Here is a 25,284-nt window from a genome sequence, read left to right on the forward strand (position 1 = left end):
ATTCCTAAATTGGAGCTCTCCTTCTTCCAGGAAGAAAGTCGAGCAAAAGACCAGTTGTTATTTTTTGGATTGAAAATTAACAAGTTTTAATCATCATTAACTAGCAGTGAAACACCATGTCCTAACAGAGGATGGATCTAACACAGAAGAAATGGACTAACAGGATTTTACGTTAATCCCCTCACTGTGGCTGAACGTTTTCTTTTCCACTTCATGCACCTTCTACGCTCATGCTCTGTAGTACAACCAATAATTTAACTAGATAATCATGCAAGGGAAATCCATTTTAAGCATATAAAGAGTAACAACAACTAATAAAGTCAGGTGATAGAATCATGTAACAAGAATAAAACATTCTGATGCAGTGAACAATTCGTGTGAAGAATAAATTACTTGTATTTCTTCAAAGTGGCAGTGGACAACCACATTTCACCCCACTTACAAACTGTGCTCCAGTCCATTTCAATATTCACTTCCTCCCCCGCTCAAAACTTCACATTTTCTGTTGTATTTTACAAGCTTATTTTGCAGCCCTTTCAGAACAGTTTAATGAACTATTACACACAAAATGCTGGAAGATCTCAGAGGCCAAGCAAATCTATGGAAAAGTGTAAACAGTCAACATTTTGGGCCGAGGCCCTTCATCGGGACTGGAAAAAAAATTTAAAGTCAGAGTAAGAAGGTGAGGGGAGGACAGGAAGAAGTACAAGGTAGCAGGTGATAGGTGAAACTGGGAGAGGGGGAAGGGATGAAGTAGAAATCTGGGAAGTTGATTGGTGAAGGAGATAAAGGGGAAGCTGATAGGGGAGAACAGAAGGCCATGGAAGAAAGGGAAAGGGGAGGAGCACCAGAGGGAGGTGATGGGCTGGTAAGGAGATAAGCTGAGAGAGGAAAATGGGAATGGGGAATGCTGAAGGAGAAGGGGGGGGGGCATTATCAGAAGTTCAAGAAATTGATGTTCATGTCATCAGGTTGGAGGCTACCCAGACAGAATATAAGGTGTTGCTCCTCCAGCCTTAGCATGGCCTCTCCATGGCAGTAGAGAGGCCATACTGACATGTCGGAATGGAAATGGGAAATAGAATTGAGATGGGTAGATGGATGCTGCCTGGCCTGCTGAGTTCCTCTAGCACTTTGAGTGTAATCCTTTGATTTCCAGCATCTGCAGAATTTCTCTAGTTTGATAAAATGTTTATTTTACTCAAGATTAAATTTTACAATCTCTGGGTCTCTTCACCTTCGGCACTGACAGGACTGGATCGATGCAAAACTGGAAATGCTAGAAGTTTGTTTTTAATAGGTATCATATCTTATCCAAGCTGCTGTTTTGATCTGAATCTGTTCTCTTGCTTTTACAAACAATTTCCTACTATTTGCTGGCCTCCCAAAGGCTGGTCACATGGGTACGCCTACAACTCCCCAAGAGACAGAAACAAGCATGGAAATAAACACAAGGTCAACTTTTTCACAGCCAAGCAGCAAACATTAGCGCAGAAAAGAGCTGTGAACCAGCCTTGTGTGCAACATGAATAAAACAGTGTAAAATGTTCCTTTCTCAAGTAACACCAAAAGTTTTAGTCATGAATGCTATTTGTGTCAAATACTGTTTGCCTCACTGAGCTCAGAATAGAGCAACATATGGTTATGTATCCACTTACTATATCTTTCTCATACACACACACACACAGGTTTCCTGTGAAACTTCTCATGACAGATCTATATTTTAGAGCTCATTCACACTGCCCCAATAATAACCATGTGAAGCGAGTCAAAGGCCGTCTGCATTCCCACTGGATTTATCCCCACACAAAATAGGTTGAATCTCCATCTGCCTATCCCATATAATAATAGCACCTTCTTCCTGGTCCTCACTCCACCCTAGAGCTTGTTCTTATTCAACAGAACAGCTGCACATTTCTCCTTCAGTAACAGCATTAATCTATGAGTAGGAGAGGTGACAGAAGTTGGAAGCTTGTTTATTAGATGCTGGTATTCTGGGTTTACACATATTTTATAATGAGGATATTACCGAGCCAGATCTCATTAAAACCTGATCATGAACAGGTTCAATTCAGACACCCTCATGCACATCTTCTCATTAAAACATTTTCTTACCGCTTCAAGCCTCACATCTGTTCCAGAGCCACTGGCAGCCAACTAATATCCTGTTTGTAGTGCCAGACCTAAATTTACAAAAGGCTGCAGCTTTTCATGGTTTCCTGGCACACTTTATTCTGAAGTTGATGCTGCACTCTATGCACTGTGAAACTAGATCTCTAAGGGGCCTCAAACTACCGGGCTCTTGAGTTGGGTCAGATCCAAACACAGAATCATAATACAACCCAGTTAGTATGCAAGAGAAATGTACTGGGAGCTTTGACACAGTCAACATGCATCCTTCCACCCAGTTCAGTGTCATTATAGATTGGTCTTTTAACCTACTGAAGCATTATTGGGACACTTTGATACAATGAAGAAAGATCTGTGATTATAAGAGGATGTGCTTTAATTGGCTGCTCTCATTTGAAAGCCCAAGTGATGCCAAAAGTTATTCTGGTTTCAAAGCAAGTACTCAATGGAAGATGCAAGATTCCTCCTCATTTTGCATGACTATTGAATGTCAATGATGTAAGGTGTCCTACGTGCTGTGGAGCAAGAACCACACACACAAACTGCTGGATGAACTCAGCAGGTCGGGCAGCATCTATTATTATTTCTTTCTTTTTGTATTTGCACTGTTTGTTGTCTTTTGCACTCTGGCTGCGGTGGGGGTGACGGGAGAGAGCACCCAAGTTGGTGTGGTCTTTCACTGATTCTGTTATGGTTATTATTCTATGGATTTATTGAGTATGTCCACAAGGAAAGGAATCTCAGGATTATACATGGTGAAGTATATGTACTTAGATACATTTACTTTCAACTTTGATTTAACCCAATTTTGTACTCACCTTGCCAGCCTTTCCTTGGATTCCATGGGCTTTTACTTTACTGACGAGTGTACCAGATGGAATGGATCACACAATCCTACCAATTTTAGACCTTAAAGTTAGCATTAACTCCTTTCAGTGGGAAAGGGCTCTACATTTATCACCCATTTGATGAAGGACTGCTTAATAACCTTTCTCCTAAATGACCTGTTTCTAATTGTAAGGCAACATTTTTAGTCACAGATTTCCGAACCAACAAAGTAAGCTTCTCTTAATGTCTCCCGTCAATTCCATTTATAACCTTAAAATTCTGAGTCAAATCACCCCTTAGCTTTTTACTTTCTTGGGAATATACACCTAGTGTATATATTAATTTAACCCTTGCAATCCTGATGAAGCTGTTCGGCACTCCTCCAAAGGTATGCACAGTCTATATACACTTTTATAGATTCATACATAGAATGTACAGTATATTCAGTATAGAGTGACCAAACTGTACACAATGCTTTAGGTACAGTCTAACCAGAAAAATACATAATGTACTGCAATTCTTCCCTTTCTAAGTCTAGCTCCTCCAATCTTTACAGGTGAACACCAAGGAGAAAGACAATGAGGATAGTGAGATTGGTGGGGGTGGGGGAATGCTAATTTTCTGGGTAATGTTGATATCAGGAAGGAGGTAGAATTGAGTCTCTTGAAACACATTAAGGCGGATAAATCCCCTGAGCCAGGTGGGATCTAACCCAGGTTATTGAGAGAGACAGGCATGGATATTGCTTGACTATGATCTTTCTATTCTGTTCAGATACAGACAAGATCCCAGCGCAGGGCTTCCCAACCTGGGATCCACGGACCCCTTGGTTAGTGGTAGAGGGTCCATGGCATAAAAATGTTTGGGAACCCCTGTCCTAGAGGATTAGAAAATTGTTTGGGACAAATAGACCAGTGAACCTTACATCAGTGTAAGGGTAATTATTAGAGAACAATTAGGGTTAAGATTGACGTGCATCTGGATAAGAACAGATACTAGGATAATCAGCATGGCTTTGTACAAGGAAGGTCTTAAACTAGATTAAGTGACAAAGATGACTGATAAGTGGATGTTGTGTACATGAAATTTAGAAAAGCTTTCGATAAGGTCCCTCATGGTAGAAGCTCAGCGACAGGGCTGGAAAACCAAAGTTTGCCCTGTGGAAGTGGGCTGTAGGGGATTTATAGCCACATCCACCAACAAATTGCTGAAGGAGCAATGGATCCATGCTCAGACTCTATGACAAACTTCAGAGCCACATCAGAGGCGGCACAAAGAAGCAGTCACTAGCTTTCGATCAAGCGGAAAGACCTCTCCTGGGCTCCAAGATAGCATCAAGAAAGTGGGAAGACACACTGGGGGGGGGGGTGACCCTGGGACACTAGAAGTCATCATTGAGCCCCCCAGAAATCTAGTGGGCTAATCAATGAAAGACCGAGGAAGGAGGGTGCCCACTCAAAAACCCCTGTGTGTCAAACCCGTGCCACTCCCAACATCAAGGCAGTCTCAAGAAAGTGCTCACGATCCATTGACACGAGGGATATTAACATCTTATCCTGTGCTTTTTGATTTCTGATGTAATGCTTTACTGAAGTCCACATATAAAACATCTAAAAAATTAAGGCACATGGAATCTGCAGATTAGATTGGATTCAAAATTGACTTGGCCATAGAAAACAAAGAGTATTGCTGGAGGAGTTTTATTTTGACTGGAGATCTGTGACCAGTGCGGTTCCTCAGGGATCAGTGCTGGGACCTCTGTGATGTGGATGAAAATGCAGGTGGGCTGATTGGTAAGTTAGCTGATGACAGAGAAGTTGACAGTTGTGGACAGTTAGAGAGGTTGTCAAAGCATACTGCAGGACACAGATCAGTTGGAAATACTGGCAGAGAAATGGCAGGTGGAGTTTAATCGACTGTGTTTTCGAAGAGTTACACTTTGGGAGGAGTAAAGTATACTGCCAAGGGCAGTGATTTATAGACTGATCATGGGGGTCCAAGTCCCATAGCTGCCTGAAAATCACAGCACAAGTAGATAAAGTAATCAAGGAGGCGTTTAGCATATTTGCCTTCATTTGTTGTGACAAAGTATGAAAGTCAGAATGTCATGTCGCAATTATATAAACTTTTGGTTAGACCACACTTGCAGCCCTGTGTATACTTCTGGTCACCATACCACAACGGATATGAAGGCTTTTGAGAGGATGAAGAAATTCACAGGACATTGCCTGAATTACAGAGTATTAGTTATAAGGAAAGGTTGGATTCTTTTTTTCCCTCTGGAATAGAGGCTAAGCAGTGACCTGGCAGAAGTAAATAAAATTATGAGAGGCAAACAGTACAGTTCAAAAGTCTTTGGCACATGTATGAGGATGCCTAAGACCTTTGCACAGGATTGTATATTATATCTTTCCAGTTACCAAATAACCCTTAATACTGCTGAGCTAATACAGAGCTAAGTGCGCTTATTTCTATTTCCCAACCACCTTCCTATTTTAACCAATACACAGTAGTATGCAAAAGTCTTAGGCACCCGAGCCGTATACATGTGCCTAAGACTTTTGTACAGTCCTGTAGCTAGGGTAGAAAGTCAGGCATTAGAGGGCATAGCTTTAAGATGAGAGTGAAGGAAGTTTAAAGGAAAGTTGAGGCAAGTTTCTTTTTACACAAAGGAGGTGGTGGGTACCTGAAAAGTGGCAGAAGTAGATTTAGCAGAAATAGTCAAGAGGCGTTTAGAGTGATACATCCACAGACAAACAGGGAATGGTGGGGGGGGGGGTATATAAACCATGTGCAGACAGATAGGATTTGTTTAAATTGTTTTCATGACAAGCATATATATCATGGCAAAGGGCCTGTTTCTGTGCTGTACTGTTCTATTCCAATGTAACTTATCGATAGTCACCAATCTCTGTATTTGTATCTAACCAGTACTTTTTGAATTGTACCATATATGTGGACATACAGACACTTTGGATTGCTACTGTCACTAGCATTTCTCAATTCAAAAACAAATATTTGAAACTCCTCTGCTTTGCTCCAAAACAGCTAAACAGGATCTTTGTTCAATTGAATGTGCCTGCCAGAGGGGATTCTCATCCTACAAACACCAAATTTTGCCCACAATCCAATCCAAATCACGTGAAATTCCACAAAGAAAAATTGATTCTTTACAATTCTTTAGCAAAAAGAAGTCGGGCAGACACAAAGATGAGGGTTTTCTAGAATTTACGAAATATCGATTTATAAGTGCAGTGGCAGAAATACTATCTTTTTTAATTGCTAAAGTACCAGTGATGAAAACGTAGAAGATTATGATTTAGGAATTATTCTAACACTTGCACCTGCCCTTGCACCAGGAAACCAATCAGATACTGAGTGAAAAGGAGGGGCTGAACAAAAATAAACAATGTTTGTGACGAAATATGGAAAAGAGTTGACCTGCAGTGGATTTTTTTTTTGTAATGCATTCATTGCATTCATTCCATGCTAATATTTTCAGCATCCACTGCCACTAGGGTTTAAAAAAACAAAAAATCTTTAAATAGTGGAAATTCTGTTGTGTCAGTGCATGGCCACAGATGTTACAAGTTGAAGTCTCATTTTACTATGTTTCTGGTCTGAACCTTAGAAATCAATGAACAAGTTCTGTATTACCTTTCAGCTGAATGAAGACCATATAGTGGGGGAAGGAGTGGGGGGGGGGAGGTGGGAAGAGAGAGAAGAGTGTTTGTCAGTTTAGCATATTATTAGTTTTCAAGGCTCTAAACCCAAATCAGGAAATTACAGGCCAGTGAGACTGACATCAGTAGTGGGAAAGTTAGTAGAAGGTATTCTAAGGGACCGGATTAGGGATAGTTAGCATGACTTTGTGAATTTTGTGCATGGTAGGTCATGTATAACCAATCTTATAGAGTTTTGTGAGGACATTACCAGGAAAATTGAAGAAGGCAAGGCAGTGGATGTTGGCTAATTGGACTTTAGCAAGCCATTTAACAAGGTTCACATGGGAGATTGGTCAGGAAGGTTCAGTCGTTTGGCATTCAAGATGTGGTAGTAAGCTGGATGAGACATTGGCTTTACGGGGGAAGCCAGAGAGTGGTAGTAGATGGTTGCCTCTCTCACTGGAGGCCTGTGACTAGTGGTGTGCAGCAGGGATCAGTGCTGGGTCTGTTGTTGTTTGTTATCTGCTTCAATGATCTGGATGATAATGTGGTTAACTGGATCAGCAAATTGGCAGATGACACCAAGATTAGGGGAGTAGTGGACAGTGAGTAGTGAACCAGCTGGAAAAATGGGCTGAAAAATGTCTGCATTAAATTTCATCTGTAAAGTGCAATGTGTTGAACTTCAGTAGGACCAACCACAGTGTTACCCAGTAGTTCTTACACACTGAACATTCAGGCACTGAAGAGTGCAAAAGAACAAAGGGACCTGGGAATACAAGTCCATAAATCATTGCGAGTGGCATCACAGGTAGAAAGGATCATAAAGAAGGCTTTTAGCCTTCTGGCCTTCATAAATCAAAGTATTGAGTACAGCCAGAAAAAGCAGGATCTCCCAGTGGCCACCCATTTTAATTCCACTCCTCATTCCCATTCTGATCTGTTAGTCCATGGCCTCCTCTACTCTCGTGATGAGGCCACTTTCAGGTTGGAAGTACGCCACCTTATACTCCGTCCTGGTAGCCTCCAATCCGATGGCACAAGCATCGATTTCTGGAACTTCCAGTAACGACCTCCCCACCATTTCCTATTTCCATTTCCCTCTCTCACTTTATCTCCTTACCTGCCTCTCTCCTTCCTCTGGTGCTCCTCCCCCTTTTCTTCCTTCCATGACCTTCTGTCCTCTCCTATCAGATTCCCCCCTCTCCAGCCCTGTATCTCTTTCACCAATCAACTTCTCAGCCCTTTACTTCACCCTCCCCCCCAGTTTCACCTATCACCTTGTGGCTCTTCCTCCACTGCTCCGAGTCATCCTTTTTCCCAGTCCTGATGAAGGGTCTCGCCCTGAAACGCCTACTTTTTACTCTTTTCCATAGATGCTGCCTGACCTGCTGAGTTCCTCCAGCATTTTGTGTGTGTTGCTTGGATTTCCAGCACCTGCAGAGCTTCCTTTGTTTATAGTGAGTACAGGAGGTGGGTTGTTATGCTGAAGTTGTATAAGATATTGGTGAGACCTAACTTGGAGCATTGTGTGCAGATGTAAATAAAGTTGAAAGAGTACACAGAAAATTCACGAGGATGTTGCCGGGACTGGAGAACCTGAGATCTAAGGAAAGATGGAATAGGTTAGGACTATACTCCTTGGAACATAGGGGAGATTTGATAAGGTATACAAAATTATATGGTATAGAAAGGGTAAATGCAAGCAAGCTTTTTCCACTGAGGGTGGGTGGGACTACAACTAGAGGTCATGGGTTAATAGTAAAAGGTGTGAAGTTTAAGGGGAACATGAGAGAAAACTTCTTCACTCAGAGGGCCATTGAGAATGTGGAACGAACTGCCAGTGTAAGAGGTACATGACAGCTCAATTTCAACACTTAAGAGAAGTTTCGATGGGTATACAAATGGGAGGAGAATGGTCAGGGTGCAGGGTCGATGGGTACTAGGCAGTTTAAATGGTTTAGTACAGCCTAGCTAGGCAAAAGGGTCTGCTTCTGTGCTGTACTTTTCTATGACCATCTCCCAGCAACAAAGTGTAAGGTCATCAGCAGCAGAGCACACATTTGTCCTTTTATTAATTACGTTCTAAGATTTAACCTTCGCATCTCCCATCTGTGATGAGTTTTTTTTTGTTATTTTTGTGTGATTTTTGTTCGGGGCGGACTTGCTCTATGGTCCGAAGTTAACAAACGACACAGCTCTGTATTGAACTGAAATGAACACCATGGCTTTCCTTGTTTCGTGGCTGTTTGTGGGAAGACAAATCTCAGGGTTGTATACTGCATACACCCTTTGATAATAAATGTACCTTGAACCTTTGAATCTAATAGTGGCATTTCATGTAGAGGTCAACTTCTATTATGGTCATTATCCCATTATGGATTTATTGATTCTATTATGGTTTGGTAATTTTCCTATTATGAATTTATTGAGTGTACCCACAAGGAAATGAATCTTAGGGTTGTATATGGTGATATATATGTACTTTGATAATACGTTTACTTTGAACTTACCTCATGAAGCTCTTCCGACCTGGTAAATTATTCAGGTTTTGGTCTAACACAATCTAATACTTTCTATACTTGTATCTCCATTCAACAAAACTGCAGAAGTAAAACAGAAAACAAAAAAAAATTCAAATGGTGTTCAGTGCTGTTACATACAAAAAGCAGTAGCATACATTCAGCACTTAGTACACTTAGACTGCTTTAGACAGAGAATAATTTCAAACATTTAAATTTTGACTCTACATTCTAAGATGTCACTGGCTCCTTCCTTACAAAGTTTGACGGTAAATATGTAAAGCTATTATAATAGTAGACATAAGAAAGACTGCAGATTCTGGAAATCTGGAGCAACCCAAAAAAAATTGCTGGAGGAACTCAGCAGATCAGGCAGCATCTATGGAGAGAAATGAACAGTTGCTTTTTCAGGCCGAGACTATTACAAATGCGCAGAGCAAGGACAACTAAGGAGTAGTAGGATTAGACATTTTTACTAACTCATGTTAGCCATGGTACATGCTGGGCAATGGGAATCAGAGCCTGATGAGACAAGAACTGCGTGCACTCGAAAAACCGTACAAAAAGAGAGCGCCAATCGATATCAAGTGGCAGACGCGCACATGCACACTTGCCACATTCTTGCAGCCGATCCATCACGGTTCACAGACCCTTCCTCAGGACTGGATAGAAAGAGGGCAGAAGCTAGAATAATAGGATGGCAAGAGGGAGAGAAGCTGGTGGGTGATAGTGGATCCATGTGAGAAGGGGAAGTTAGGTAGTGTTCCCTTAATCTCAAATGATCTATCCCTTATTTTGGGACTTGTGAATCCTATTTCTAGGCACCACATCCAGGGGAATCATTCTTGCAGCCTCCAAACTGTCAGCCTGTCAAGCCCATCACCTCTCATATTTCTTAAACTCTGCAGGAGTGGGAAATTTCTACAGATGTACCATGGAGAACATTCTACTGATTGCATCACCAGCTGGTATGGAAGGGCTGCTGCGCAGGATCGGAAAAAAGCTGCAGAAAGCTGTAAACTCAACCAACTTCATCATGGCCACTAGCCTCCTCAGCATCAAGAAGCCCTTCAAGGAGTGATGCCACAAAAAGCAGCACCCATCATTAAGGACCCCCATCACCCAGGACATGCCCTCCTCTCACTGCTACCATGGATAGGAACCTAAATACACACACTCAATGTTTCAGGAACACCTTCTTCCTCTCTGGCATCAGCTTTGTAAATGGACAATAAATCCATGAACACTACCTCACTAACTTCATTTTTTCTTTTTTCTCTCTTTTTGCACTGCTTATTACAGCCATTACAAGATAGCAGATTCCACAATATATGCCAGTGATATTAATCTTGATTTTGATTGCAGATAATCTCTAGTTTACCATGGTAATTGAGCAGAGATTATCTTTGATTAATGAATTAATAACAATAATTATGGGTTTTTAAGGAAAAAGGTCGTCCTGTTGCTTATTTACATGTATTCACTATTTCATTATTCATAAAAGTATAACAGAGACATTGAAGTAAAAGAAGTATTTTAGAAAACCTGTTGCAAATATTAATACTAACTTTTTAAAAAGACAATTGGAAAATAACAATTTCTATTGTAACTGCTTACAGTCCAAATACTGATGTGTACGTCAGGTCTATGAGGATTTCAAAATGTATCATCCAATGCCACATGTTCTCTGGCTAGTGCTAAGCCAGCATGAGATGTTCCCTATGAAATCGTCTAATTGCTCTCAGGTTGTTAAAAAAACGTTCGCTGCTTTGTTTGCCAGTAAAGATAATCATTATGTATTTTTTAATATAATGGACAGGGTATAAAGAATTGAGGGGCAGCACGGCATGATGCGTGCTTACAAAGGTTTGGTATGTGCATTCTTGGGCATAAGTGCCCTAGGTTCACCATCCTAGTTAATCTCACCTCATATGGCAGAACTGCTATGAGTAATTAATTACATTCATTTACAGTTCAAAGGTAACATTAACTTCTAGCTTCTAGCATCACTCATTCCCACACCACCTCTGCTGACAAGACTACTTTTCAACCCCACCTCCTCCCTCTCCTTTCTATTCAACACCTCTCCAGTTTCATTACCCACTCTCCTGCTCTACAACAACACCTAGCCACATCGGGCTCCGTTTTATTTTCTTAGAACAGCGGTCCCCAACCACCAGGCCGCAAAGCATGCGCTACCGGGCCGCGAGGAAACGATATGATTTGGCGATAGGAGTCAGCTGCACCTTTCCTCATTCCCTGTCACGCCCACTGTTGAGCTTGAACGCACGCGAGCTCATTACCCGCGCGTCGTCCATGTCAGTGCGGGAAGGAGTTCAACTCCTCGAGCTTGCAAATGACGGTGGGCTGAAAAGTATGTTTGACATAACATCTCTGCCAGCATTCTGGATCAAAGTCAAGGCTAAATATCCTGAGATAGCCACGAAAGCACCGAACACGTTGCTTCCATTTCCAACATACCTCTGCAGTGAATGCAACTAAAACTAAATTGCGGAATAGACTGGACATAAGGAACCCCGTTCGAGTATCACTGTCTCCCATCACCCCTCGATGTTGCAGGGAAACAAGCCCAGGGCTCCCACTGATTCAGTGATATTGGCGTGTTGCAATGATTTTATATGTTCATACGGGGAAAATATGTGCTGTGTTTAATATCCAAACGTTACTTAAAATGTTATGATGCTATTGACCTACTTATATAAACAAATAACAATTACAGCACGGAAACAGGCCATCTCGGCCCCTTCAGTCCGTGCTGAACTCTTACTCTCACCTAGTTCCACCGACCTGCACTCAGCCCATAACCCTCCATTCCTTTCCTGTCCATATACCTATCCAATTTTTCTTTAAATGATAATATTGAACCTGCTTCTGCCACTTCTACTGGAAGTTCGTTCAACACTTACTTCAAGCTCCCCTGTCCTCCCCTGATAATTGACTTATCACTATATTCATGCAAGGAAAATATGTGCTGTGTGTTTAATATTAAATTCGTTAGATAAACGCTTTTAGAAACGAAATTGAATGTATTAGCCACTTATCACCTATATTCCGGTCGTGATTAACACCCCCCCCCAAACAGAATCGCCAAAAACGATTTGCAGAAAAAAAATCGGCAGGTACACACATGCGCACTGGTGCCCGCGCAAGGCTTCATGGTCATTGTAGTCTTTGTAGTCTTTCTCTGGGTAAACACAACGTATTTGACTGCTACTCTTGTCCGATGGCAACCCTACTCACCCCCCCCCCACCACACCGCGTTGGCCAGTCCGCAAGAATATTGTCAATATTAAACCGGTCCGCAGTCCCCCATCTTAGAACACATGAACATGTGGTACCTGGGTTTAAATAGAATGAAAGTGGGAGCAATAAACAAAATGCTGGAGGAACTCAGTGGAGCATCTGTGGAGCAAAATGGATAGCTGACATTTCAATGCTGAGACGCTTCATCCAGCCTAAACAACAGAGGGGAATTAGTCAGAATAAGGAGCGAGAGGAATGGTTGGAGAGAGGGCTGGTAAGCAATAGGCAGATCTTGGAGAAGGGGGCTGATAGACAAATTGAGGAGGGACGTGTGGAAATAGTGACAGGCTGATGGCTGATGGGTGGCGGCCACAAAGCGCAGCAAAACAATGGAATCTGATAGGAGAGGAAGGTGGAACATTGAATCAAATGGGAGATGAAGGGGCATATGTGAACAGTGGAGCGAGTTGTCCTCCAATTCCATCTGCCCAGCACCAACACACTCTTTCCATTCCAGTGGGAGGAAGGTGCGGGTGATGGGAAGATGGAACTGGAGGAGCTGGAGAAAGACACAGAATGATGGGGGCCAGTGGTGGGTGTAGGAGGAACTGGAATAGAGAAAAAAGGGAACAGATGGAGAGCAGATTACCTGAAATTGGAAACAAAGTTGAGAATTACACTGCTCTCCCTGCACATACATTTGTGTAACCTATGGCACTAGAAGTGGTGAGCAAATAGTCAGAGAAAGACCATTATTTTCTAACCACAGAAGAGGTGATCAGTCCTCATACTCAAAGTAATTTGAGAAGGTTTGGTAACTGGGAAAGATTGACATTTCCCTATTCTGGTTTTAGGTATCAGGTGACAATTGTACAACAGTTCTTAAAGGTATTGCAAACTGACAACTTTAAGCCAATTTTCAATATCTGTAATATGTAACTTACTTTAAATAATATTTGTTCAGAGTACCTCTAGCAATAAGATAAACACAGAGGTATTTGTGAGAATTAATCACAGCACACCTAGAATGGTACAACACAAGACACTGGAGAAACTCACATCAGGCAGCATCTATGGAGGGAAAGAGAGAGTCAATATTTCGGGTCAAGGCCATCATCAGGATTGGAAAGAGGAGAGATAGACACTATAAGAATGTGGAGGGAAGGGGTGGAGCAAGGACGGACTCACCTTAGGTGAATTCCAGTGAAAGGGTTATGGGCAAGGATGGGCAAGAATGGCAGGTGATAGCAGGAAGTGCCAAAGGGCTGAAGAAGATGAAATCTGATAGAAGAGGACAGTGGACCATAGAATAAAGGGGGGGGGGGGGAGTAGAGAGGAGAACTGGTGGCAGGAGTGTTGGGTGATGGACAGATTGAGAGAGTGGGGTTAAGTACAAATATGGTGAAATGGGCCAGTGGGAGAAGGGGAAAAAGGAGCAGAGGGGACTGGTTACCAGAAGTTGGAGAAATCAATGCCATCATGTTGGAGACTACTAAGGCAGAATTAAGAGGAGAGGTTGTTCCTCGAATATGTATTGAGCCTCAACTTAGCAGTAGTGGAGGCTGCGGACAGACATGTCGGTGTGAGAATGGGAAGCAGCAGTAAAATGGCTGGCCGCTGGATGATCCTGGCTGGTACGCTGGACAGACTTAAGTGATCCTTCAATCTACATGAGGTTGCACCAACGCAAGGAGCACCACATGCAATAAATGATTGGCTGTCCGTTGTATCTGACAATAACAGACAGATTTGTGCAATTCTTCTTTTAACTGATCCGAACCACAATAAATAATGCCAATGAATTCACAAGTGAAGGACTGCCTCACCGGGAAGGATTGTTTAGGGCCCTAAGTGGTGGCGAGGGCGGAGCTGTAGGGGCAGGTATAACACTTAGCATGGCTGCAGGGATAAGTGGCTGCAAAGAGAAGTGGGGAGGGACAGCAGACAAGAAGTCACGGAGAGAGCGGTCCCTGCGTGAAAGCAGAGAAGGGAGGGCAAGGGGAGGTTATGCATGTTGGTGGGATCCTGTGGGAAGTGGCAGAAGTTACGCAGAATGATATGCTAGTTGTGCAGGCGTAAGGGGTGAAAAGTAAGGACCAGGGGAACTCAATCCCTGTTACATTTGGTGGGAAAGAGGGGACAAGGGTAGATGTATGGGAAATAGAAAAAGTGTGGCTGAGGGCTCCATTGGTAGCAGGGGAGGAGCAAATCTGTTTTTTGAAAGAGAAGAGGACATCTGGTATGTCCTGGAATAGAAAGCCTCATCATGAGAACAAAGGGAAGGGAGGACCAAGAAATGGCAGGTGATAGGTGCATCCAGGTGAAGGTAGGGGTGGGGGAGGGGGGTGTTGGAGAGTGGGAATGATGCAACAAGTTGGGAGGCGATAAATGGAAGTGACAAAGGTTGCAGAAGATGGAGATAATGCTGAGCCTTTACAATACACTAGTCAGGCCGCACTTAGAATATTGTCATCCATATCTCAGATAGGACACGTTGTCATTCGAGAGAGTCCAAAGGAGGTTCACAAGGATGATTGCGGGAAGGAAGGGGTTCACATATGAGGAGCGTTTGGTAGCTTTGGACCTGTACTCCCTAGAATTTAAAAGAACGTGGGGGGGGGGGGATCCCATCAAAACCTACTGAACATTGAAAGGTATCCAGAACTAGAGGACACAACCTCAAAATTGAGGGGTGACCCTTTAGAACAGAAGTAAGGAGGAATTTTTTTAGCCAGAGTAGTAATCTGTGGAATGCTCAGCCACAGGCTGCGGTGAAGGCCAAGTCCGTGCGTATATTTAAGGCGGAAGTTAATCATTTCCTGATCAGTCAGGGCATCAACGGATATGGCGAGAAGCTGAGAGGTGATAGACGTAAGTGACAAAGGCTGCAGAAGATGGAGAGTGGGAATGGCAGTGCAGACTTGATGGGCTGAATGGCCTAATTCTGCTCCTGCTCCTATGTCTTATGGTCTAATCTGATAAAGCTGGCCGAGTTCTTCCAGTATTTTGCCTGTTGCTCCAGATTTCCAGCATCTGCAGTCTCTTGTGTTTACATCTAGAATGGCAGGTTTTCCTGGGATAATAATCTCACCTCAACAACTGGGGAATTAAGTAACATCTGGAATAAAATGCTATTATTAGTAATGTTGACTATCAAACTACCATGTTTTCTTAAAAATCACTCAGCTCATAATGTTAACTGTTTAATGATTAATTATCTATTTAATAAGTATCCATTGTTTGCATTGAACTACAGATTATTGTTAGATTATGTTTGTTTGTGCAGGCCTATTTCTAATGCTGGATGTCAATATCTCTTGCAGCCTTACCAGTGTTTGTTTGGCAACAGCAGACAGATTGGGCAGTGCTTTCATTTCCTTTCCAGTCTTTCAGTCATCAGGCAGCATCTCAGGAACCAACTAGAGAGCAGGCTATTCTAGATTGGGTATTGAGCAATGAAGAAGGGTTAATTAGCAATCTTGTCGTGAGAGGCCCCTTGGGTAAGAGTGACCATAATATGGTGGAATTCTTCATTAAGATGGAGAGTGACATAGTTAATTCAGAAACAAAGGTTCTGAACTTAAAGAGGGGTAACTTTGAAGGTATGAGACGTGAATTAGCTAAGATAGACTGGCAAATGACACTTAAAGGGTTGATGGTGGATATGCAATGGCAAGCATTTAAAGATCGCATGGATGAACTACAACAATTGTTCATCTAAGTTTGGCAAAAGAATAAATCAAGAAAGGTAGTGCACCCGTGGCTGACAAGGGAAATTAGGGATAGTATCAATTCCAAAGAAGAAGCATACAAATTAGGCAGAGAAAGTGGCTCACCTGAGGACTGGGAGAAACTCAGAGTTCAGCAGAGGAGGACAAAGGGCTTAATTAGGAAGAGGAAAAAAGATTATGAAAGAAAACTGGCAGGGAACATAAAAACTGACTGTAAAAGCTTTTATAGATATGTGAAAAGAAAAAGATTGGTTAAGACAAATGTAGGTTCCCTACAGACAGAAATAGGTGAATTGATTATGGGGAGCAAGGACATGGTAGACCAATTGAATAATTACTTTGGTTCTGTCTTCACTAAGGAGGACATAAATAATCTTCCAGAAATAGTAGGGGACAGAGGGTCCAGTGAGATGGAGGAACTGAGGGAAATACATGTTAGTAGGGAAGTGGTGTTAGGTAAATTGAAGGGATTAAAGGCAGATAAATCCCCAGGGCCAGATGGTCTGCATCCCAGAGTGCTTAAGGAAGTAGCCCAAGAAATAGTGGATGCATTAGAGATAATTTTTCAAAACTCTTTAGATTCTGGACTAGTTCCTGAGGATTGGAGGGTGGCTAATGTAACCCCACTTTTTAAAAAAGGAGGGAGAGAGAAACCAGGGAATTATAGACCGGTTAGCCTAACATCGGTGGTGGGAAAACTGCTAGAGTCAGTTATCAAAGATGTGATAACAGCACATTTGGAAAGCGGTGAAATCATCGGACAAAGTCAGCATTGATTTGTGAAAGGAAAATCATGTCTGGGGAATCTCATAGAATTTTTTGAGGATGTAACTAGTAGAGTGGATAGGGGAGAACCAGTGGATGTGGTATATTTGGATTTTCAAAAGGCTTTTGACAAGGTCCCACACAGGAGATTAGTGTGCAAACTTAAAGCACACGGTATTGGGGGTAAGGTATTGATGTGGATACAGAATTGGTTGGCAGACAGGAAGCAAAGAGTGGGAATAAACGGGACCTTTTCAGAATGGCAGGCAGTGACTAGTGGGGTACCGCAAGGCTCAGTGCTGGGACCCCAGTTGTTTACAATATATATTAATAACTTGGATGAGGGAATTAAATGCAGCATCTCCAAGTTTGCGGATGACACGAAGCTGGGCGGCAGTGTTAGCTGTGAGGAGGATACTAAGAGGATGCAGGGTGACTTGAATAGGTTAGGTGAGTGGGCAAATTCATGGCAGGTGCAATTTAATGTGGATAAATGTGAAGTTATCCACTTTGGTGGCAAAAACAGGTAAACAGGTTATTATCTGAATGGTGGCCAATTAGGAAAAGGGGAGGTGCAACGAGACCTGGGTGTCATTATACACCAGCCATTGAAAGTGGGCATGCAGGTACAGCAGGCAGTGAAAAAGGCGAATGGTATGCTGGCATTCATAGCAAGAGGATTCGAGTACAGGAGCAGGGAGGTACTACTGCAGTTGTACAAGGCCTTGGTGAGACCACACCTGGAGTATTGTGTGCAGTTTTGGTCCCCTAATCTGAGGAAAGACATCCTTGCCATAGAGGGAGTACAAAGAAGGTTCACCAGTAGACCAGTAGACCAAAAACAAATCAGAATGCTATTCAGATAGTTAAAAACTAGAATCAGATTTAATATCACTGGTACATCTTGTGGAATTTGTTGTTTTGTGGCAGCAGTACACTGCAATACAAAATAATAAAAAGCTATAAATTACATTGAGCATATATTTTAAAGAATAAATTAACTAAGTAGTGCAAAAGGAGAGGAAAAAGTAGTGAGCTCGTGTTCATGGATTCATCATCCTTTCAGAAATCTGTTCAATTTGTTAAAATATTGGTCCCATCAGCTTCACTGTGTTCATTTTTGACCAATGCAAGTTATAAAGTTGCATTGGCCTCAGGGGCAAGCAAATTGTTGCACTGAAGATTCACCAGCAGACATGACTAAAAGTGTTAAATTATAAACAACACACATCAAAGTTGCTGGTGAACACAGCAGGCCAGGCAGCATCTCTAGGAAGAGGTACAGTCGACATTTCAGGCCGAGACCCTTCGTCAGGACTAACTGAAGGAAGAGTTAGTAAGAGATTTGAAAGTGGGAGGGGGAGGGGGAGATCCAAACTGATGGGAGAAGACAGGAGGGGGAGGGATGGAGCCAAGAGCTGGACGGGTGATTGGCAAAGGGGATATGAGAGGATCGTGGGACAGGAGGCCCGGGGAGAAAGACAAGGGGAGGTGAAACCCAGAGGATGGGCGAGGGGTATAGTCAGAGAGACAGCGGGAGAAAAAGGAGAGTGAGAGAAAGAATGTGTGTATAAAAATAAATAACGGATGGGGTACAAGGGGGAGGTGGGGCATTAGCAGAAGTTAGAGAAGTCGATGTTCATGCCATCAGGTTGGAGGCTACCCAGACGGAATATAAGGTGTTGTTCCTCCAACCTGACTTCATCTTTACAGTAGAGGAGACCATGGATAGACATGTCAGAATGGGATTGGGATGTGGAATTAAAATGTGTGGCCACTGGGAGATCCTGCTTTCTCTGGTGGACAGAGCGTAGGTGTTCAGCAAAGCGGTCTCCCAGTCTGCGTCGGGTCTCGTCAATATATAGAAGGCCACATCGGGAGCACCGGACGCAGTATATCACCCCAGCTGACTCACAGGTGAAGTGTCGCCTCACCTGGAAGAACTGTCTGGGGCCCTGAATGGTGGTAAGGGAGGAAGTGTAAGGGCATGTGTAGCACTTGTTCCGCTTACAAGGATAAGTGCCAGGAGGGAGATCAGTGGGGAGGGATGGGGGGGACGAATGGACAAGGGAGTCGGGTAGGGAGCGATCCCTGCAGAAAGCAGAGAGAGGGGGGAGGGAAAGATGTGCTTAGTGGTGGGATCCCGCTGGAGGTGGCGGAAGTTACGGAGAATAATATGTTGGACCCGGAGGCTGGTGAGGTGGTAGGTGAGGACCAGGGGAACCCTATTCCTAGTGGGGTGGCGGGAGGATGGAGTGAGAGCAGATGTACGTGAAATGGGGGAGATGCGTTTGAGAGCAGAGTTGATAGTGGAGGAAGGGAAGCCCCTTTCTTTAAAAAAGGACATCTCCCTCGTCCTGGAATGAAAAGCCTCATCCTGAGAGCAGATGCGGCAGAGACGGAGGAATTGCGAGAAGGGGATGGCGTTTTTGCAAGAGACAGGGTAAGAAGAGGAATAGTTCAGATAGCTGTGATAGCTGTGAGAGTCAGTAGGCTTATAGTAGACATCAATGGATAAGCTGTCTCCAGAGACAGAGACAGAAAGATCTAGAAAGGGGAGGGAGCTGTCAGAAATGGACCAGGTAAACTTGAGGGCAGGGTGAAAGTTGGAGGCAAAGTTAACAAAGTCAACGAGCTCAGCATGCGTGCAGGAAGCAGCGCCAATGCAGTTGTCGACTGTACCTCTTCCTAGAGATGCTGCCTGGCCTGCTGCGTTCACCAGCAACTTTGATGTGTGTTGCTTGAATTTCCAGCATCTGCAGAATTCCTGTTGTTTGCGTTGTTAAATTATAAAGTTTGTTTGGAAAGAAAAATAAAAGAGATTTAAGGGTGACGATCTAGGACATACAAGATGATTGATTAAAGGGCTTTTTAGGATAGATTATGGCAAACTATTTCTTCTAGTGTGAAAGTTTAGGACAAAGGAGCATAGAATTAAGTGAAAACTTGGCCATTCGGAGATGATGCCAGGAAGTGCTTCTCATGCGAAGAATAAGAGAACGCTGGAAATTTTCCAAAGGGCTGTCATGGCTGGCAGTCAACTTCAACATAAAAGCTTGTAAAGTAAAGAGCACTAAGGCTTAGAAAACAAAATAGGGCAACAGAACAGAAATAAAGGGGAGCAATCACTGACAAAACTTGTTGGAGGAGCCAACTGTTTCACATCTATTCGTATAATCAGTCGTCTTAAAAAAGGCACAGGATACAAAAGTATGGTACATGTAATGGTACAGGTTCTTGTATGATACAAAATTTGGAAGGTCATGGTATTTTTTCCCCAGCTTAACAGATGGTTTCATAGGCCCTCTGATATTCTGTTCAATTAAAGCAAAAATTGAACATGCTTGATAAAACAGACTACCCAATTACAATTATCCATTAAGCACTAGCCCCACCTCACCTTACACCCAGGACAATTTCAATATTGGCCTAATGAAACCACCTTCTTCCTATAAAAAAGACAAAAGCATTAAGAGGGAAAGTTGGAACTGGTCACATGCTTGAATTGGGCCAACTTCAATAATCAAACCACTCCTATCCCCAATTTGTTTACAACATACTCGAGCAATCTCATCTTGCCCACAGCAAAACTCACTATCTTACAGTGAGAGAGGAAAGTGATAATAATTAAAGCTCACCGTGGCCTGCGAAAGATGGATGAAAATCAGTCTTCCAGCTCACATCCTTTACATGGACATTTTTTTTGAAAAATGGGAATAGATGAAAACATGGTGAATATAATTGTAGGGTAGAGACTAAAGATGAACTGTGGTAAGAAAAAAAAGCTCTGAACCATATTACAACATCTATTTGCATCATTCAACATTTGGATTATTCCGTTTGGTCACATTAAAGTAGTGCTAACTGAACTTTAAAATAATTTATCAAATGACAAACAACTTGGGTTTTGGAAAGTTCAGTTGGATGTAAATGAGCTAATACTCTTGAGGCTTTGCACTTGGGTTGTCTCACTTCTGAAGCACTGCTACATGTTCCTTTAATATTACGGCAGTAAATAGGAAAATGAGCAGAGGCACATTGCCTTACAATTGCTAACACAGAAGACAGCTTAAACTGTTTAACATCTCAGCTGCAGACCACTGGTAAAAGATAATCGATTTGACATGTTTCTCTCTGCCCTGCTGGATATTTCTCGAATTTTCTGTTTTTATTTCACATTCCCAGCATCTGCAATTATTTGCTTTTGGACTATTGATTAAATGGATTGTACTGAGATTTTCCTATCAGCCCATTACAGATTGCCATATTGTCAAACCATGGAAATAAGGACTTTAACACATTCCCTTTGAAGCAATTCCCTCTCCTTCATCTTTCCTCAAGGAATAACACAGCGCCAGGTGCACGAAAGAAAGAGCCCGAGTGGGAGGCACTCATTAGCTTAGGCCTCCGGCAGTGGGTTCTCTGCAGAAAGCATCAGGTCCTTAAATGGGCCGTTATCAATCACCACACATGTTTGTCCCTGTTCTATCTGAGGCAGCATCCATTGAACGCACAGATCCGGGTTATCTTGCTAATAACATCAGTCCTATCAGTTAAGCTTAAATATAATTAGATGAACATCAATCATATGCATTGGATCATAATGCATACGCCTGACATGTTGCAGCAAGCACACATACATTGTATCTGTGGTCATACATAAGAATCGAAAGATTGCACTTCATATCAAATACTGCAGTGCACCTTTCACGAAAAGACCGTCCGCCTGCTCCCGTGCACTTACAGTACCCTGGTTCCTACAGTGGCTACGCTACACACTGGAAATGGCAGGCCCGGCCCAGCGCTGCTACCACAACACACGCACACAGGCTCCTGTCCTGTCCAGTCCTGCCGCGGACACGTCACGCGTTGCCATTCGTCACAGGACGGGGGCTCAGCTCCAGAGGCTGCGCTTCCACTGCATCGGGTCGTTTCAGGCGGCGACGAAGGTTGCGATGCCACCCGATACTATAAATTGCGCCGATAAATTGTTTAGAGTGCTGGGGAGAGAAATAATCTCTCTCCACTGCTGCAGACTCGTGGCCCACATCTTGTCTATATTAAAGATCGGGAAGATTAACCCTTGTCACAGCAAACGTCCCCATTCCGCCGATCATATCCACCTTCCTCATCCACAATCTCGGACTGAATGAGGCTCGCAGTATCCGTGCTCTGCCCGACCTTGGAGGCGAGCCCCTGAGGTCCAACTTGCCCTTCTTATTTTCCCAATCTCCGCCCCCCTCCCCTCCCCGGTTATTCTGCTCTGCGCACCTAATCTCTTCCCCATTTTCATTACCTTCAGACCCGCTTTGTCATCTTCAACTCGAACTGTGAACGTCCAACTCACCATCATCCCGCTGCTCATTGCATTACTTGAGTAATGCCACCGACTTTAAAATTATCTTGTATTTTTTTCAAACGGTCCATGTTTTGTCACGTTCTCTGTGGCCTCCAATATTAAAATCTCTTGCATACAGAACCCTACCTTCCTCCATTTCCGGCTTGTTGCACGTACATTGCCCCCAGCGCTCTGCCAGTCTCGGTACGGGTTTAAGCGGCCTCTGTTCAAGAAATGCTTAGCCTCTATCCTCAATGATTGTCCTTTAAAATATAATCCTTCACTACCCTTTTAAAATATAACAACCACGTCTTTAGCTCAGTATCCGATTGTCTGATTCTAATGACGAATTTTGATGTACTTCCTTCATTAAAATGTTCTTATATAAATCATAAATTGAGTACACGGACCACCACAACAATCTGTAGAAAAAGCTTGTGAGATCATCGGGCAGAATAAGCAGCCATAAATATCACTAAGGAAGGTCTGTTGTTAGGCTAAATTTTGCTGACTTTATTGAAATTAATATAAACTTTCTGCACTTTTGTGCAATTACTCATGGTATCTATTCTTAGCTTTCTAAAAATGGCCTGAAATTAATGGAAATAGATTTGTGAAAAGCGAGTCATTTTCTGAAACTTGCTACGTCTAAAGGTTTCCTGTTTTAGCTCCAAATGGCGTATCAAGACGATATTTTTAATGTCAAGAAACTTACAGTGAATATTCAATAATGCCTACTTTTAGGCTGCCGTGTTTAAACAGCCTAATTACTATATTGATAAATTTTAGACGATGTTGTGTGCAGACACATGACAGACTTTAGGACATCATACGGTAACCCTTTCATTCCTGGAATCATCGTGAATCTTCTCTGAACCCTCTCCAATGTCAGTATATCCTTTCTAAAATAAGGAGCCCAAAACTGCCACACAATACTCAGTGTAGTCTTACAAGTGCCTTATAGCAGCGGTCCCCAACCACCGGGCCGCGAGGAAACGATATGATTTGGCGATATGAGTCAGCTGCACCTTTCCTCATTTCCTGTCATGCGCACTGTTGAACTTGAACGCATGCGAGGTCATTACGCAAGCGTCATCCAAGTCAGCGTGGGAAGGAGACCAACTCCTCGAGCTTGCAAATGACGGCGGGCTGGAAAGTATGTTTGACATAACATCTCTGCCGGCATTCTGGATCAAAGTCAAGGCTGAATATCCTAAGGTAACCACGAAAGCACTGAAAACATTGCTTCCATTTCCAACATATCTCTGCAATGAATGCAACGAAAATTAAATTGCCGAATAGACTGGACATAAGGAACCCCCTTCGAGTATCGCTGTCTCCCATCACCCCTCGATGTTGCAGGGAAACAAGCCCAGCATCAAGGACATCTTTAAAAGGCGATGCTTCAAAAAGCTGGCATCTGTCACTAAGGTTCCCCATCATGCAGGAGATGCCCTCTTCTCATTGCTACCATCAAAGAGGTACAGGAGCCTGAAGGCAGACATACACACACACGTTTTAGGAACAGCATCTTCCCTTCCATCTGAATGGATAATGAGCCCATGTACACTACCTCACTTTTTTTTCTCATTATGCACCACTAATTTATTTAGATATATATATATTTCTTACTATAATTTATAGTTTAAAAAATTATTATGTATTGCAAGGTCCATTAAGGTTGATATAACTGTGGTTGGTTGTGGGGATAAGCTCCCATTACCTATTAAATGCTCCCAATGACGTGCGTCTCAAACAGCATCCAACAAACAGGTCTAGTTCCTGGTCTTCACATGTGGCTTAGCTACTAACTTGGCAGAACCATTTCTATTGCCAGAAGGAACAAAGGTGGGTTACTGGCACCTTAAAACCAGTCACTTCGGGCAGATAGGGCTCATCAACCATGGCTCACCGGGGAGAAGGAAAACTATAATCTCAAACCTCCGCTGCCTTGCCGCTAGACCCAGTCTTGGCGAAGGCTTTGGAAAAATCTGGAGCTCAAGTCCCTAAGGCAGTCCTAAATTGAGTTCAACACTCAGAGGCAACTCCTGCTATGCCACTGGTGCCAAACTATATCGGTCTCTGTAGTTCCTTTCGATTCACCAGCTGCATGGAGATGGGAAGCCTGCGACATGGGCAACAGCTTGCTCTCCATATCGTACTGCCCTGGCTTGCATGTCATGTAGACAGCAACACCCATGGTTGGCCCTGATCAACAGAGGGCCTCATGTATTGCAATGTCCAGCTGCTGCAAAACAAATTTCATAACATATGCCAGCGATATTAAACCTAATTCTGATTTTGATTCCAAGCTGCACACTATATTGATACAGAAATATACAACACCATTCCCTCATTGCTGCTGCATCTAACTCCCAGCATCCCTATCCAACTGCACTTCAGGACCATATTCATATTGGGAAAATTAGCTATTTAAAATGGTGGCTCACAACCATATTCTCAAAGGAACTTGTCAGTAAAACAGGCTGATATGTTAGAATAGGTCAATCAGAAGAAAGAGGAGATGCTAGAACTTATCGAAAAACTTTAGGATAAATAGGTCCCCAGGGATAGATGGGATATACCCCAGGTTACTAGGAGAAGCAAGGAAAGAGATTGCTGAGCCATTGGCGATAATCTTTGCATCCTTACCGGCCGCAGGGGTAGAACTAGCAGACTGAAGGTTATTCTTTTGTTCAAGGAGCACTGATAATCCTGTGAATTATAGAGCAGCAATTCTGGCCAAATTATTGAAGAAGATTTACAAGCATTTGGAGAAGCATAGTCCGATAAGGGATAGTCAACAAGGCTTTGAGAGGTCATAAACTGACAAAAGTCAAGTGCCATGGGATCTAGGGAAATTTGGCTTGTAGGTTCAGAATTGGCTTGCCCGTCAAGGTTTTGGATGGTTGTAGAGAGCATATTCTGCATGGAGGTTAATGACTAGTGGTGTACCATCGGGCTATGCTTTGTGATTTTTATAAATGACTTGGACAAGAAAGTGGAAGAGTGGGTTAGTAAGTTTACAGAAACACAAGGGT

At 42.9% G+C, this 25,284-nt stretch overlaps 1 protein-coding gene across 17 annotated transcripts in view; it reads right to left on the reverse strand.

The window, feature by feature from the left end:
* pomgnt2 (protein O-linked mannose N-acetylglucosaminyltransferase 2 (beta 1,4-)) overlaps window positions 1-22,532 on the reverse strand; it is a 42,453-nt gene extending 19,921 nt beyond the window's left edge. For 3 of the 17 annotated variants that reach the window (XR_010018991.1, XM_063056442.1, XM_063056586.1), the window contains exons 1-3: window positions 20,544-22,018; window positions 15,739-15,845; window positions 9,137-9,226 (exon numbers count right to left, since the gene is read on the reverse strand). The gene's annotated coding sequence lies outside the window, so the exon portion shown is untranslated. The other 14 variants (XM_063056472.1, XM_063056498.1, XM_063056506.1 and 11 more) reach the window with 14 other exon arrangements.
* Window positions 22,533-25,284: the final 2,752 nt, after the last annotated feature.

Source organism: Mobula hypostoma, chromosome 1, assembly GCF_963921235.1.
Source record: "Mobula hypostoma chromosome 1, sMobHyp1.1, whole genome shotgun sequence".
NCBI classification, from domain to species: domain Eukaryota; kingdom Metazoa; phylum Chordata; class Chondrichthyes; order Myliobatiformes; family Myliobatidae; genus Mobula; species Mobula hypostoma.